Genomic DNA, 16455 nt, shown 5'->3' on the forward strand with positions numbered 1-16455 from the left:
CAGGGAAGGTCTCACTGTGGAGGTATGGACCTTTAAAGGTGGATAATGATACCAACACAGTGGGGGGAGTACCTTGATACCGCTTCAGGAGGTTGACTTGACACAACTGGGTCTTCCGCCGCCTATCTGGAGTCTCAAGAACGTAATTGTGATTGTTTCTGCACTCCTTGATGCGGTAAGGTCCTGAAAACTTGTTTTGCAATGGAGAACTTGGGATAGGAAAATATGCCAACATGAAGTCTCCTGGTTTAAATTTCCTTAGTTTGCTGCGTGGGTCATATTTAGTCTTCATCCTCTCCTGAGCTTTCAATAGATTGTCATTAGCAAATTTACGTACTCTCTCTAGAATATGTTTTAAGTTTTGAAGAAACTGGGGCACATTCTGAGGGTAACTGAAGGTGGCATTACATAGAGAGTATTTGAAAGCTTTGAGAGGAGTACGGCACTTGCGCCCGTAGAGCATCTCATAAGGAGATACTCCTAGAGACTCATTGGGGAGACTTCTGAAAATGCACATAATGAGGTCAAGTTGTTTATCCCAGTCCTTCAAGGTTTCATTGCAAAATTTCTTTAGGAGTGCTTTAATAGTATGATGACTACGTTCAAGAGAACCCTGTGAAGCAGGATGATAGGGGCTAGACAGTACCTGTGTGATGTTGAACTCCTCCAGTCTCTTCTTGAAGAGATCACTGGTGAAGTTGGTGCCACAGTCACTTTGAACCTCTCTTGGAAATCCATTCTGGGTGAAGATCTTCATTAGTTGTTTCACCACAGTAGCAGCTGTAATGTTCTTTACTGGAACTGCTATGGGGAATCTGGTGGTAGGACACAAGATAGTTAGTATATAGGCGTTGCAAGAAATGGTCCTGAGTAAAGGACCAACACAGTCTATGATGAGTCTGTGGAAAGGTTCCGCAGGCACCTGGATAGAAGTCAATGGGTCCTGGGGAATAGAGATGTTAGGTTTACCTGCCATCTGACATGTATGACACTGTTGCACGTACTTTTTGACGTCCTTAACCATACCTGGCCAGTAGTAGTCTTGTCTGATTCCGTGGTAGGTTTTGTTAAAACCATAGTGAGAAAGAGCTCCGTGGGCCAAGTGTAGAATATCGGGCCGTAGGCTGGTGGGAACCACTAGTTGTACGACATTTGCCCAATCGTCGTCCTCCTTCAGCTTACTGGGTCTGTACCTGCGGTAGAGCAACTGATTTTCTAGGAAGAACCCAGGGATACTGTCAGGTTGAGTCTCAGCCTTTTAAGAATAATGGTGTTAATGATTGATCTTCCCTCTGTAACTTACGGAACTGCAAAGTAGTAAGATTCGGTGGTAGATTCAGAGGGTCTTGAGGGACAGTGCTAGCAGTAGAGTCAGCTGGTTGCGGGCGTGCAGCTTGTGCACGGGTGGTCACCAAAACCGGAGGAGAAACTTCATCACATTCTTGGACCTCTGCTGAAACATACTCAAAGATGGGATTGTCCACTACAGAGTTAAACACCTGGGGTTTGTCCATGATGATCAGGTTGGACGGTTGCAGATCTTCTGCCAAGTCGTTGCCCAGGAGAAGTTGCACTCCAGGCATGGGAAAAGGCTTCTTTCTGATGGCGACTTGGACTTCACTGGTCACAAAAGGACAATCCAGGTGGACTCTGGCGAGTGGATACGGAGTGGTAGCAGTGAGGTTAGTGATAAGGACGGTTTCCCCGGTGTAGGTGATGTTAGGCATAGCTGATTTCAATATTATGGACTGAAGAGCCGCTGTGTCCCTCAAGAACTTCAATTTGAAACGTCCCTCCGAATCCGTACCGTTGGAAGAGATAGTTTCAGGATACAGGTGTTTGCTGATGAGAGAAAGATCATTAATAGGAACACCAACATTCATCACAGGCTTACCGGACTTAGGAGGAGTCGGTTTGGGTTTAGTTATTTCATTGCCTTTGTATTGAACTTTCCCACATCTATCTATGGTATGTCCATAGAGTTTGCAATACTTACAAAACAATTGAGAGCTTGCTTGATCTGTACCTACTTTATCATAACTATACCAAGACTTCTTACTGGAAGGTGGTTCATGTGTAAGCCGATGGATGAGGCTGTAGGTGTCAGCTGATTTCGCACATTTGATGTAGTCGGTTTCTTCTTTATCTGCTAGATATAAACGGATGGAAGGAGGAACACGTCTCAAGAATTCCTCAACTAGCATGAGGTTGATGAGCTCTGAAAATGTAGAGACATGTGCTGCTTCCAGCCATTTCATGAAATATCTTTTCTTTGTATTGGCAAATTCTAGAAAGGTGGTGGTACTTGCTTTTAGATGATCACGGAATTTTCGTCTGTAGCTTTCGGTGGAGAGAAGGTAGGCGTCACACACAGAGATCACACTAACGTGATGCATCAAATGAACAAATCCACAAGGGCCGTACGAGGTAGGCGTCCAAAACTGCCTACTTCAGGGTCTGGTAGTCATTCTCAGACGCTAAGGTACTGAGAGTAAGTGCAGCTCTACCTGTGAGATGCACTCTGAGAAGGGTAGACCATTGATCTGCAGGCTAGCTAAGTTTATTAGCTAGGGTCTCAAAAGTTGTGAAAAAGACATCAATCTCTGTCTCAACGAATGGTGGCATTTACTTACTTGCATGGGAGACATTGAAACTTACTGGAAGACTAGCGGTAGCTTGTTGGCGCTGAGTGTGGTGTGTAGCTTCCAACGTGAGTTCTTGTTGAAGACATGCTATAGCCATCTCCGCTTGCTTCTTGTCATGCTCGCGTTGTATCTCCAGGTGACGTTGTTTTGCTTCAAGCTGTATTCGCTCACGCTCTCTGAATAGGGCCATCTCACGTTCTTGTTCTTCTTTCCTGATTGCAGCTTCTCGTTCTTGCTCCTCTTTCCTCAGGGTCGCCTCGCGTTCCCTTATTTGGAGAGCTTCTTTCGCCAGTTCAGCCTCTATTTCTCTCATGTGGATAGCTTCTTGCTGTTGCTTCCGCTCGAGTTTTGCAAGTTCGAGCTTGAGTTTTATAGTTGACAGATCATGTTTATCTGCAGTAGAATAAGTTTCGTGAGTTTCAGAGTCAGTCTTCCCTTCATCTAAGAGGTGATCCATTATTAAGTTGTGCAATTCATTTTTATTGGCTCCATGGGGAACATCTAGTTGATACTCGAGTGCAAGAGTTTGTAATTCGATCCTCTTGGCACGACTTAAGGTCCCTATTTCACCTGCTGGATCGTTACGAAAAGCTGGGAGACGAAACATGGTGTAAAATAGCAAAAAAAAGTACAACGAATACTTGTGATATGGAAGTGTCAGTAACAGGATAACGTGGCAACTGGTAACTATCCTGTGGAATTTAATATTTACCAATTAATGTTAATTTTAGAATGGTAAATGATTAGTCAATCAAAAGCGCAGGAAATCTTGTACCCGGAAATCAATGTAAGAGAATAAGGGCAAGAAAATCCAACTAAATAAATGAAACTGAGTTTCTAAAACAAATGAAACATTTAATTGTTCCAAAAGTGAATAAGGTAGTCGAAGAATGTAGGCATACCCTGCTGAGTCTCTATAGGACAGAAGCAAGGGTTTTCCCACTTAATGAATATGATACTTACAGAATTAACGAACTTTGTGCTCTGAAAAAAGAAAGCTAATTCCCTACCTAAGTAAATATCATCATCTCTGAACGACGTGTAGGGGTGCGAGTGTCAACTGGTGACGAGAACTGCTGCTGAAGTCTCAACTCAGCAACGTAGTCCGTGCTAGAGGAACTATGGCCCTCTTTATCCTCCTTCGGTCGGATTGCAAAAGAGAGGGTGCTTTGACCCGAAGACAAACCAAAGTACCAGGGTACACAAAATGATGATCTGTCTCAGATTGAGAAATATCCTAGGGACAAAAGGTGGTAAACACGAGTAATAACATGGATGGAGGGATGACCAATTAAGAGAATGACTGAGGCCTCCAGTCACCACGTAATCCAAAGTTATCCAACACTCACTATATGCTACTCTCGGAATATAGTGAGTATATATATATATATATATATATATATATATATATATATATATATATATATATATATATATATATATATATATATATATATATATATATATATATATATATATGCGGAAAATCCACAGAGAAATATGAAATGAGGTGAACGTTTCGGCTTTGTTAAAGCCTTTGTCAACACCAACTGACTAAGGAGAAGGGAGAAGGGGGGAAGATATATAGGCCGACACCTGACCACCCCATCCCAAGGGTTGGTCAGGTGTAATTAACCAAAAACAGGTATAGCTTAGCTTAGAATGGTCAAAGAGGATTAAGCGGTCAGAGAATAAGGATGAAAGATTAAAGAAAGGCCTCATGAACACACAATATATGAATATACAATTATAATGAGACATTGTAAGCCTCTCTATCAGAGTTGTTTCTTAAACTGTTGTGCAATATTATAACTTAAAAATGGATCAAGTTTGTACATTCCAGTACTAACATTAAGAAGATTTGGACACTGACTGATTAGAGCAGACTCAATCAAATTCCGTTCCACGAAATCCCCACAATTGGTAATGCTTTTTGCCCCATTCCAGTTAATATTGTGATCGCATAAACTCGTATGTAGATACAATGCATTAGACGTTTGGGCAGTTCTAATACTATAAGCATGTTGTGACAACCGCAATTGTAAGGACTTTCCTGTTTGTCCAAGGTACACAGAATCACAATCATTGCAGGGAATCGAATACACACAACCTGCTGTATCAGGGGAGTTTTTTATTAAATTGGATTTGATCGTACTATTAGTGAACACCAAATTTATATTAAGTTTCTTAAAAATCAGAGACAATTTTTCAAGTCCACTCGCATAAGGTACCACCAATGAGTTAATAATTTTTGGTTTCGCCTTAGGGACGTGATTATAAAACGTACGCTTGGCTTGTACAAACGAGAAATCCAAAAACCTCTTAGGATATTGTAAACTCTTCCCAATTTCATATATTTTAGCAATCTCTTCATCAAAAAACTCAGGGCTGCAAACCCTCAAAGCTCGTAGAAACATTCCTGAAAATACTGCCTGTTTAACTTTACTAAGATGATTCGAATAAAAATGAACATACGACCCCACGTTGGTAGGTTTCCTATACACATTAAATTTGAACTTTCTAGTGACTCTATGAATCATAATGTCCAAAAACGGAAGAGTACCATTCTCCTCAGTCTCACAAGTGAATTTTATTGAAGGTACCAAAGAATTGAGTTCATTAAGAAAAACTATCTGGTCTTTGTTGCACGGCCATAAGCACAAAATATCATCAACATACCTATACCAAACCACATTAGCCGGGATAATCCTGGATAAGATTTTTGTTTCAAAGAATTCCATATACAAATTGCTTAAAACTGGGGACAGGGGATTGCCCATCGCCATACCAAATGTTTGTTTGAAAAATTTTCCATTAAAACTAAAATAATTGTCTTTTATACACAATTTAATAAGTTCCAATACTTTATTGGTCTGCAAGCTCAAATTATATTTAGGCAGTTCCTCACGTAGAAATTCTAACAAATCATCAACAGGAACTTTAGTGAATAAAGAGGTCACATCGAAACTTATAAGTTTAAAATCAAAATTTAAATTCAGTGTGGATAGCTTATTAACTAGGTCCACATTGTTTGTCAAGTGTGAGTTGGAAATAGTACCAACTATAGGGGACAAAACTTTGACTAACCACTTAGAGAGTTTATAAGCCGCCGAACCAACTGAACTAATAATCGGCCTTGCCGGATTATATGGCTTATGAGTTTTTATAAGACCATACATGTAAGGAAGAGAGGGGGATCGACTTAATATAAATTTGGTGTTCACTAATAGTACGATCAAATCCAATTTAATAAAAAACTCCCCTGATACAGCAGGTTGTGTGTATTCGATTCCCTGCAATGATTGTGATTCTGTGTACCTTGGACAAACAGGAAAGTCCTTACAATTGCGGTTGTCACAACATGCTTATAGTATTAGAACTGCCCAAACGTCTAATGCATTGTATCTACATACGAGTTTATGCGATCACAATATTAACTGGAATGGGGCAAAAAGCATTACCAATTGTGGGGATTTCGTGGAACGGAATTTGATTGAGTCTGCTCTAATCAGTCAGTGTCCAAATCTTCTTAATGTTAGTACTGGAATGTACAAACTTGATCCATTTTTAAGTTATAATATTGCACAACAGTTTAAGAAACAACTCTGATAGAGAGGCTTACAATGTCTCATTATAATTGTATATTCATATATTGTGTGTTCATGAGGCCTTTCTTTAATCTTTCATCCTTATTCTCTGACCGCTTAATCCTCTTTGACCATTCTAAGCTAAGCTATACCTGTTTTTGGTTAATTACACCTGACCAACCCTTGGGATGGGGTGGTCAGGTGTCGGCCTATATATCTTCCCCCCTTCTCCCTTCTCCTTAGTCAGTTGGTGTTGACAAAGGCTTTAACAAAGCCGAAACGTTCACCTCATTTCATATTTCTCTGTGGATTTTCCGCATAAAATGATCAGTGTTTTGTGATCGTCAATTGCATCAATGGATACCACGTGCCAATTTCTTACCTTCTCCTCTCTCTACCCTTCCCTTAAACCTTTTGTTACTAAACTTCGTTCTGCTTTAGTGAATTCTCATTCCTTAAAAATTCGTCTTCGTTTTCTTCGAAAATGCCTCAGTGAACAAGTGCTACCCCGTTCATTATTACCCAACAGCGTTCTTAAATTGTCAGGTCAGCCGTTTGATGAGATACCCCGCATAGTGCTTATGAAAAACATCGATTTACTTAAATTTGAAGTTCGTGAATGTTTTAAAGTTGTGAATAACTGTAAGTACGCTTTTCTCCAAGCCATTCCGCCTGAGTGGAACCGTTGTATGATGGATTACTGTTATACTACTTTGAGGTCTACCTGCAGAAAGGTGAGTACTAAACTTGATTTCAAATTAAAGAAACTTATTCAACAAAGTGACTGGAATAAACACTCCAACCGGGATTTTGTTATAAACCTCTCGGATAGACAGCTTGATAATGACACGATTACTGCATTAGGATATGGCCTGAGCTTTGCCACATCTAACGGAACAGTCAATTATGTAGATATTGCCAAAGGTTTCAGCAATCTTGAAAAGTATAGCAATGTCTCAGTTGAAGATATTAATGTGTGCAAAGGTATGATGTATGGCGTTTTACTTAACAATTCTGTTCCTAATTGTCCAAGTCGATTTGTTCATGCGTTCAAAAATCTCAAAAAAGATAGTTCATTACATATTACCAAGGCTGATAAGTCAAATGCAGTAGTTATTATGAATAAAGATGACTATGTCCGAAAAATGGAGTTACTCTTGGAAGACAGGGATACTTATCGATTGGTTAACAGAGATCCTACTGAAAAAGTGATTGCAAATTTTAACAAAACTCTTAAAACCGTGTGTAAAGGCGATAAAGAGTTGATATCTAAGCTAACAAGTCGATCCCCCTCTCTTCCTTACATGTATGGTCTTATAGAAACTCATAAGCCATATAATCCGGCAAGGCCGATTATTAGTTCAGTTGGTTCGGCGGCTTATAAACTCTCTAAGTGGTTAGTCAAAGTTTTGTCCCCTATAGTTGGTACTATTTCCAACTCACACTTGACAAACAATGTGGACTTAGTTAATAAGCTATCCACACTGAATTTAAATTTTGATTTTAAACTTATAAGTTTCGATGTGACCTCTTTATTCACTAAAGTTCCTGTTGATGATTTGTTAGAATTTCTACGTGAGGAACTGCCTAAATATAATTTGAGCTTGCAGACCAATAAAGTATTGGAACTTATTAAATTGTGTATAAAAGACAATTATTTTAGTTTTAATGGAAAATTTTTCAAACAAACATTTGGTATGGCGATGGGCAATCCCCTGTCCCCAGTTTTAAGCAATTTGTATATGGAATTCTTTGAAACAAAAATCTTATCCAGGATTATCCCGGCTAATGTGGTTTGGTATAGGTATGTTGATGATATTTTGTGCTTATGGCCGTGCAACAAAGACCAGATAGTTTTTCTTAATGAACTCAATTCTTTGGTACCTTCAATAAAATTCACTTGTGAGACTGAGGAGAATGGTACTCTTCCGTTTTTGGACATTATGATTCATAGAGTCACTAGAAAGTTCAAATTTAATGTGTATAGGAAACCTACCAACGTGGGGTCGTATGTTCATTTTTATTCGAATCATCATAGTAAAGTTAAACAGGCAGTATTTTCAGGAATGTTTCTACGAGCTTTGAGGGTTTGCAGCCCTGAGTTTTTTGATGAAGAGATTGCTAAAATATATGAAATTGGGAAGAGTTTACAATATCCTAAGAGGTTTTTGGATTTCTCGTTTGTACAAGCCAAGCGTACGTTTTATAATCACGTCCCTAAGGCGAAACCAAAAATTATTAACTCATTGGTGGTACCTTATGCGAGTGGACTTGAAAAATTGTCTCTGATTTTTAAGAAACTTAATATAAATTTGGTGTTCACTAATAGTACGATCAAATCCAATTTAATAAAAAAACTCCCCTGATACAGCAGGTTGTGTGTATTCGATTCCCTGCAATGATTGTGATTCTGTGTACCTTGGACAAACAGGAAAGTCCTTACAATTGCGGTTGTCACAACATGCTTATAGTATTAGAACTGCCCAAACGTCTAATGCATTGTATCTACATACGAGTTTATGAGATCACAATATTAACTGGAATGGGGCAAAAAGCATTACCAATTGTGGGGATTTCGTGGAACGGAATTTGATTGAGTCTGCTAATCAGTCAGTGTCCAAATCTTCTTAATGTTAGTACTGGAATGTACAAACTTGATCCATTTTTAAGTTATAATATTGCACAACAGTTTAAGAAACAACTCTGATAGAGAGGCTTACAATGTCTCATTATAATTGTATATTCATATATTGTGTGTTCATGAGGCCTTTCTTTAATCTTTCATCCTTATTCTCTGACCGCTTAATCCTCTTTGACCATTCTAAGCTAAGCTATACCTGTTTTTGGTTAATTACACCTGACCAACCCTTGGGATGGGGTGGTCAGGTGTCGGCCTATATATCTTCCCCCCCTTCTCCCTTCTCCTTAGTCAGTTGGTGTTGACAAAGGCTTTAACAAAGCCGAAACGTTCACCTCATTTCATATTTCTCTGTGGATTTTCCGCATAAAATGATCAGTGTTTTGTGATCGTCAATTGCATATGTATATATATATATATATATATATATATATATATATATATATATATATATATATATATATATATATATATATATATATATATATATATATATATATATATATATATATATATATATATATATATATATATATATATATATATATTTTTTTTTTTTTATATATAATTGAAAATAGGGAAGGGAGTACCACCTCTGGCTGGAAGATGGGGGACCCATAGCCTCGGAGGAAACCACACATAACGCATTGGAGGGAATGTAGGTCCCCTCCAATACAGTTTCTGTGTGCTTTTCTCCTACCACCCCCTTCCCTTTTTTTTTTTTTTCCTTTATTGTGTATTTAAAGGTTACAAAACATACAAGACAAATGCCTAAAGGTTATGGATCTCTTGAAGCTCCTCTGCTTCTGGACAGGAACCGAGGACACAGCAAGCATTTCCCCTCTGGATCGCCACACTGAGACGCTGAAATAAAAAACTGGAAGCCCTTGGGTCTCTGGTGACGTCAATGAGCCTGGAACCCAATTCCTTGAGAAATCCCAAGGCACTCTTGCCCCAGGGGCCATGCGTCTCAGACGCTATGGGAACAAAGAGGTATTGACCTTCCAGTCGCCTGTACTTGAGTGATTTTGCTGTTTCCCTGTGGTTGGCCGCCCCACCTGCTTGATCAGCTCCGAAGTGTACATAGGTGTCAGCCAGGGTGGATACACATGTGTAGTCCCACACCAACTGTCTACGCTCCTTCCATGGGTATATGGTGATGCCATCAGGGCGAAGTGCGGGGAAATCCGGGTTTTGGACCCCTAGGATGCGAGGTTCTCTCTCCGCTGGGCACCGAGCTGAGACGAGGCTTCTCTTGATGATGTCATTGACCTCGTTGTGTCTTGCATGCCAGCCCTTTGTGCTTCCGCAATGCAACCCATGCAGTCCGTATTGGTCTGCTTCCACCCTGTTGCAAATACACTTGTATTCAGTGTGAATTGGGGCACTAAGGTGGAGGGCTACTGCTACACGAAGGGATTCTGGATCTAGGCGCGTGCCCATTGCTGACATGGGTACTGCCAGGAGGAAGTCTCCTGCATGGGGGGCACGCACTGCTCTGAGGCGGGCTTTCTCCTTGTATGATGTTGCGACGCTGAGCATGGCATTAGCTACTTTTTCCACTAGAGGGTGGTCCCAGCCGGACTGTTTGTGTTGTATATATATATATATATATATATATATATATATATATATATATATATATATATATATATATATATATATATATATATATATATATATATATATATATATATATATATATATATATATATATATATATATATATAGTATATATATATATATATATATATATATATATATATATATATATATATATATATATATATAGTACATATATATATATATATATATATATATATATATATATATATATATATATATATATATATATATATATATATATATAGTATATATATATATATATATATATATATATATATATATATATATATATAACTGAAAACTCAATATTTCAGTTGCATATTGTCCTGGGGACCATTCAGGCTTGTTCGCATATATATATATATATATATAACTGAAAAGTCACACCCCAGAAGTGACTCGAACCCATACTCCCAGGAGCAACGCAACTGGTATGTACAAGACGCCTTAATCCACTTGACCATCACGACCGGACATAATGAGGTGATAGCCGAAGCTATTTGAACCACCCCACCGCCGGTACTCGGATAGTAATCTTGGGCATAGCATTTTACCAAATCACCTCATTCTTTGGGGCACACGTGAGGAACACAAATGCGAACAAGCCTGAATGGTCCCCAGGACAATATGCAACTGAAAACTCACACCCCCAGAAGTGACTCGAACCCATACTCCCAGGAGCAACGCAACTGGTATGTACAAGACGCCTTAATTAACTTGACCATCACGACCGGACATAATGAGGTGATAGCCGAAGCTATTTGAACCACCCCACCGCCGGCACTCGGATAGTAATCTTGGGCATAGCATTTTACCAAATCACCTCATTCTTTGGGGCACACTTGAGGAACACAAATGCGAACAAGCCTGAATGGTCCCCAGGACAATATGCAACTGAAAACTCACACCCCATAAGTGACTCGAACCCATACTCCCAGGAGCAACGCAACTGGTATGTACAAGACGCCTTAATCCACTTGACCATCACGACCGGACATAATGAGGTGATAGCCGAAGCTATTTGAACCACCCCACCGCCGGCACTCGGATAGTAATCTTGGGCATAGCATTTTACCAAATCACCTCATTCTTTGGGGCACACGTGAGGAACACAAATGCGAACAAGCCTGAATGGTCCCCAGGACAATATGCAACTGAAAACTCACACCCCAGAAGTGACTCGAACCCATACTCCCAGGAGCATCGCAACTGGTATGTACAAGACGCCTTAATCCACTTGACCATCATGACCGGACAAAATGAGGTGATAGCCGAAGCTATTTGAACCACCCCACCGCCGGCACTCGGATAGTAATCTTGGGCATAGCATTTTACCAAATCACCTCATTCTTTGGGGCACACGTGAGGAACACAAACGCGAACAAGCCTGAATGGTCCCCAGGACAATTTGCAACTGAAAACTCACACCCCAGAAGTGACTCGAACCCATACTCCCAGGAGCAACGTAACTGGTATGTACAAGACGCCTTAATCCACTTGACCATCACGACCGGACATAATGAGGTGATAGCCGAAGCTATTTGAACCACCCCACCGCCGGCACTCGGATAGTAATCTTGGGCATAGCATTTTACCAAATCACCTCATTCTTTGGGGAACACGTGAGGAACACAAATGCGAACAAGCCTGAACGGTCCCCAGGACAATATGCAACTGAAAACTCACACCCCAGAAGTGACTCGAACCCATACTCCCAGGAGCAACGCAACTGGTATGTACAAGACGCCTTAATCCACTTGACCATCACGACCGGACATAATGAGGTGATAGCCGAAGCTCTTTGAACCACCCCACCGCCGCCACTCTGATAGTAATCTTGGGCATAGCATTTTACCAAATCACCTCATTCTTTGGGGCACACGTGAGGAACACAAATGCGAACAATCCTGAATGGTCCCCAGGACAATATGCAACTGAAAACTCACACCCCAGAAATGACTCGAACCCATACTCCCAGGAGCAACGCAACTGGTATGTACAAGACGCCTTAATCCACTTGACCATCACAACCGGACATAATGAGGTGATAGCCAAAGCTATTTGAACCACCCCACCGCCGGCACTCGGATAGTAATCTTGGGCATAGCATTTTACCAAATCACCTCATTCTTTGGGGCACACGTGAGGAACACAAATGCGAACAAGCCTGAATGGTCCCCAGGACAATATGCAACTGAAAACTCACACCCCAGAAGTGACTCGAACCCATATATACTCCCAGGAGCAACACAACTGGTATGTACAAGACGCCTTAATCCACTTGACCATCACGACCGGACATAATGAGGTGATAGCCGAAGGTTTTTGAACCACCCCACCGCCGGCACTCGGATAGTAATCTTGGGCATAGCATTTTACCAAATCACCTCATTCTTTGGGGCACACGTGAGGAACACAATTGCAAACAAGCCTGAATGGTCCCCAGGACAATATGCAACTGAAAACTCACACCCCAGAAGTGACTCGAACCCATACTCCCAGGAGCAACGCAACTGGTATGTACAAGACGCCTTAATCCACTTGACCATCACGACCGGACATAATGAGGTGATAGCCGAAGCTATTTGAACCACCCCACCGCCGGCACTCGGATAGTAATCTTGGGCATAGCATTTTACCAAATCACCTCATTCTTTGGGGCACACGTGAGGAACACAAATGCGAACAAGCCTGAATGGTCCCCAGGACAATATGCAACTGAAAACTCACACCCCAGAAGTGACTCGAACCCATACTCCCAGGAGCAACGCAACTGGTATGTACAAGACGCCTTAATCCACTTGACCATCACGACCGGACATAATGAGGTGATAGCCGAAGCTATTTGAACCACCCCACCGCCGGCACTCGGATAGAAATCTTGGGCATAGCATTTTACCAAATCACCTCATTCTTTGGGGCACACGTGAGGAACACAAATGCGAACAAGCCTGAATGGTCCCCAGGACAATATGCAACTGAAAACTCACACCCCAGAAGTGACTCGAACCCATACTCCCAGGAGCAACGCAACTGGAATGTACAAGACGCCTTAATCCACTTGACCATCACGACCGGACATAATGAGGTGATAGCCAAAGCTATTTGAACCACCCCACCGCCGGCACTCGGATAGTAATCTTGGGCATAGCATTTTACCAAATCACCTCATTCTTTGGGGCACACGTGAGGAACACAAATGTGAACAAGCCTGAATGGTCCCCAGGACAATTTGCAACTGAAAACTCACACCCCAGAAGTGACTCGAAACCATACTCCCAGGAGCAACGCAACTGGTATGTTCAAGACGCCTTAATCCACTTGACCATCACGACCGGACATAATGAGGTGATAGCCGAAGCTATTTGAACCACCCCACCGCCGGCACTCGGATAGTAATCTTGGGCATAGCATTTTACCAAATCACCTCATTCTTTGGGGCACACGTGAGGAACACAAATGCGAACAAGCCTGAATGGTCCCCAGGACAATATGAAACTGAAAACTCACACCCCAGAAGTGACTCGAACCCATACTCCCAGGAGCAACGCAACTGGTATGTACAAGACGCCTTAATCCACTTGACCATCACGACCGGACATAATGAGGTGATAGCCGAAGCTATTTGAACCACCCCACCGCCGGCACTCGGATAGTAATCTTGGGCATGGCATTTTACCAAATCACCTCATTCTTTGGGGCACACGTGAGGAACACAAATGCGAACAAGCCTGAATGGTCCCCAGGACAATATGCAACTGAAAACTCACACCCCAGAAGTGACTCGAACCCATACTCCCAGGAGCAACGCAACTGGTATGTACAAGACGCCTTAATCCACTTGACCATCACGACTGGACATAATGAGCCGATAGCCGAAGCTATTTGAACCACCCCACCGCCGGCACTCGGATAGTAATCTTGGGCATAGCATTTTACCAAATCACCTCATTCTTTGGGGCACACATGAGGATCACAAATGCGAACAAGCCTGAATGGTCCCCAGGACAATATGCAACTGAAAACTCACACCCCAGAAGTGACTCGAACCCATACTCCCAGGAGCAACGCAACTAGTATGTACAAGACGCCTTAATCCACTTGACCATCACGACCGGACATAATGAGGTGATAGCCGAAGCTATTTGAACCACCCCACCGCCGGCACTCGGATAGTAATCTTGGGCATAGCATTTTACCAAATCACCTCATTCTTTGGGGCACACATGAGGAACACAAATGCGAACAAGCCTGAATGGTCCCCAGGACAATATGCAACTGAAAACTCACACCCCAGAAGTGACTCGAACCCATACTCCCAGGAGCAACGCAACTGGTATGTACAAGACGCCTTAATCCACTTGACCATCACGACTGGACATAATGAGCCGATAGCCGAAGCTATTTGAACCACCCCACCGCCGGCACTCGGATAGTAATCTTGGGCATAGCATTTTACCAAATCACCTCATTCTTTGGGGCACACGTGAGGAACACAAATGCGAACAAGCCTGAATGGTCCCCAGGACAATATGCAACTGAAAACTCACACCCCAGAAGTGACTCGAACCCATACTCCCAGGAGCAACGCAACTGGTATGTACAAGACGCCTATTGCATATTGTTGCGACGTGTTGCATATTGTCCTGGGGACCATTCAGGCTTGTTCGCATTTGTGTTCCTCACGTGTGCCCCAAAGAATGAGGTGATTTGGTAAAATGCTATGCCCAAGATTACTATCCGAGTGCCGGCGGTGGGGTGGTTCAAATAGCTTCGGCTATCACCTCATTATGTCCGGTCGTGATGGTCAAGTGGATTAAGGCGTCTTGTGCATACCAGTTGCGTTGCTCCTGGGAGTATGGGTGTTACGAACCCGGATCCAGTGTCCGAGTGCGGAGCCGTGACGACCGCGCCATCTGTGGGTCAGCTCCCGAAACCCCCTCCAAAAGGACGACGACACCTGGTGAGGACGCCGTGTACCAGCTACGAGGGCTAGTTTCCAGTCCCGTTCAGCACTCTACACCGCCGCCACTGACCTCTGGTGAGGTGGTGCTCAGACTACAACGCCATCTATGGAGTGGATATGTCGGGCGTTTGTGTCTGAGCCTGTAAGTAAGGTGTTTTAGTGTCCCTGTTATTGATGACGTGTCTGCTTCCAGAGTCGACCTGGGACTGCTGTGATGGGAGTTGAGTCAGTCTACCCGAGGCAGCCGTCTCCAAACCTTGAGCTTTGCTGCAGCAGTTGCGAAGTCGTCCCCCCGGAAGAATACTGTGGTGTTTTAGTCTGCCAGTGGATTGGCAGTAAAAGGTTTACCCGGGACCGACTGTTGGAGACGATCGTCCACTGGGGTATTGAGGACGGGAGAGTGATTTGTGGTGTCACACGAGGCTCCTGTCCAGGGCGTTCCCCTTATATCGTCCGTGGAGTGGCCTGACCAGCCTTGCTGTTCCGGAACCTGCCAGCAGACCAACTGGACGTGTGGTTGACGCCCTCCACGGTGGTGCCCCCAGTGGACCTGTGTTTTGGCTGACCTGTGGCCAGGGTAGGCTCAACTTCACAGAGATTTCATTGTGAGGCCACGAAGAAGCACGGAGGACTCAGCACCGAGCGTCTGGATCCAGAGTCTTCAGATAGAAGACAATTGTGTGAACAATCCCCTTGTATAGTGTTAATACCCCTCCCCCTGTGTACTCCGTTTATATATTTATTTGGTGATGGTAATTATAATCTTAAGTTCTTAACGTTCTTTCCCTTCCCCTTTTAAGTTCCTTGCGTCACCTGCCCAGTGCCCAAACCTGGTAAGAAATACCGTCTTTGTATTGATTATCGCCAGGTGAATAAGGTCACAGTAGCAGATACTTACCCTCTCCCCAGAGTAGAGGAATGTCTGGATGCCATAGGTAAAGCCCGTTACCTGACGAAATTTGACCTGTTCAAAGGCTATTGACAAGTTCCCCT

Source organism: Procambarus clarkii, chromosome 30, assembly GCF_040958095.1.
Source record: "Procambarus clarkii isolate CNS0578487 chromosome 30, FALCON_Pclarkii_2.0, whole genome shotgun sequence".
NCBI lineage: Eukaryota > Metazoa > Arthropoda > Malacostraca > Decapoda > Cambaridae > Procambarus > Procambarus clarkii.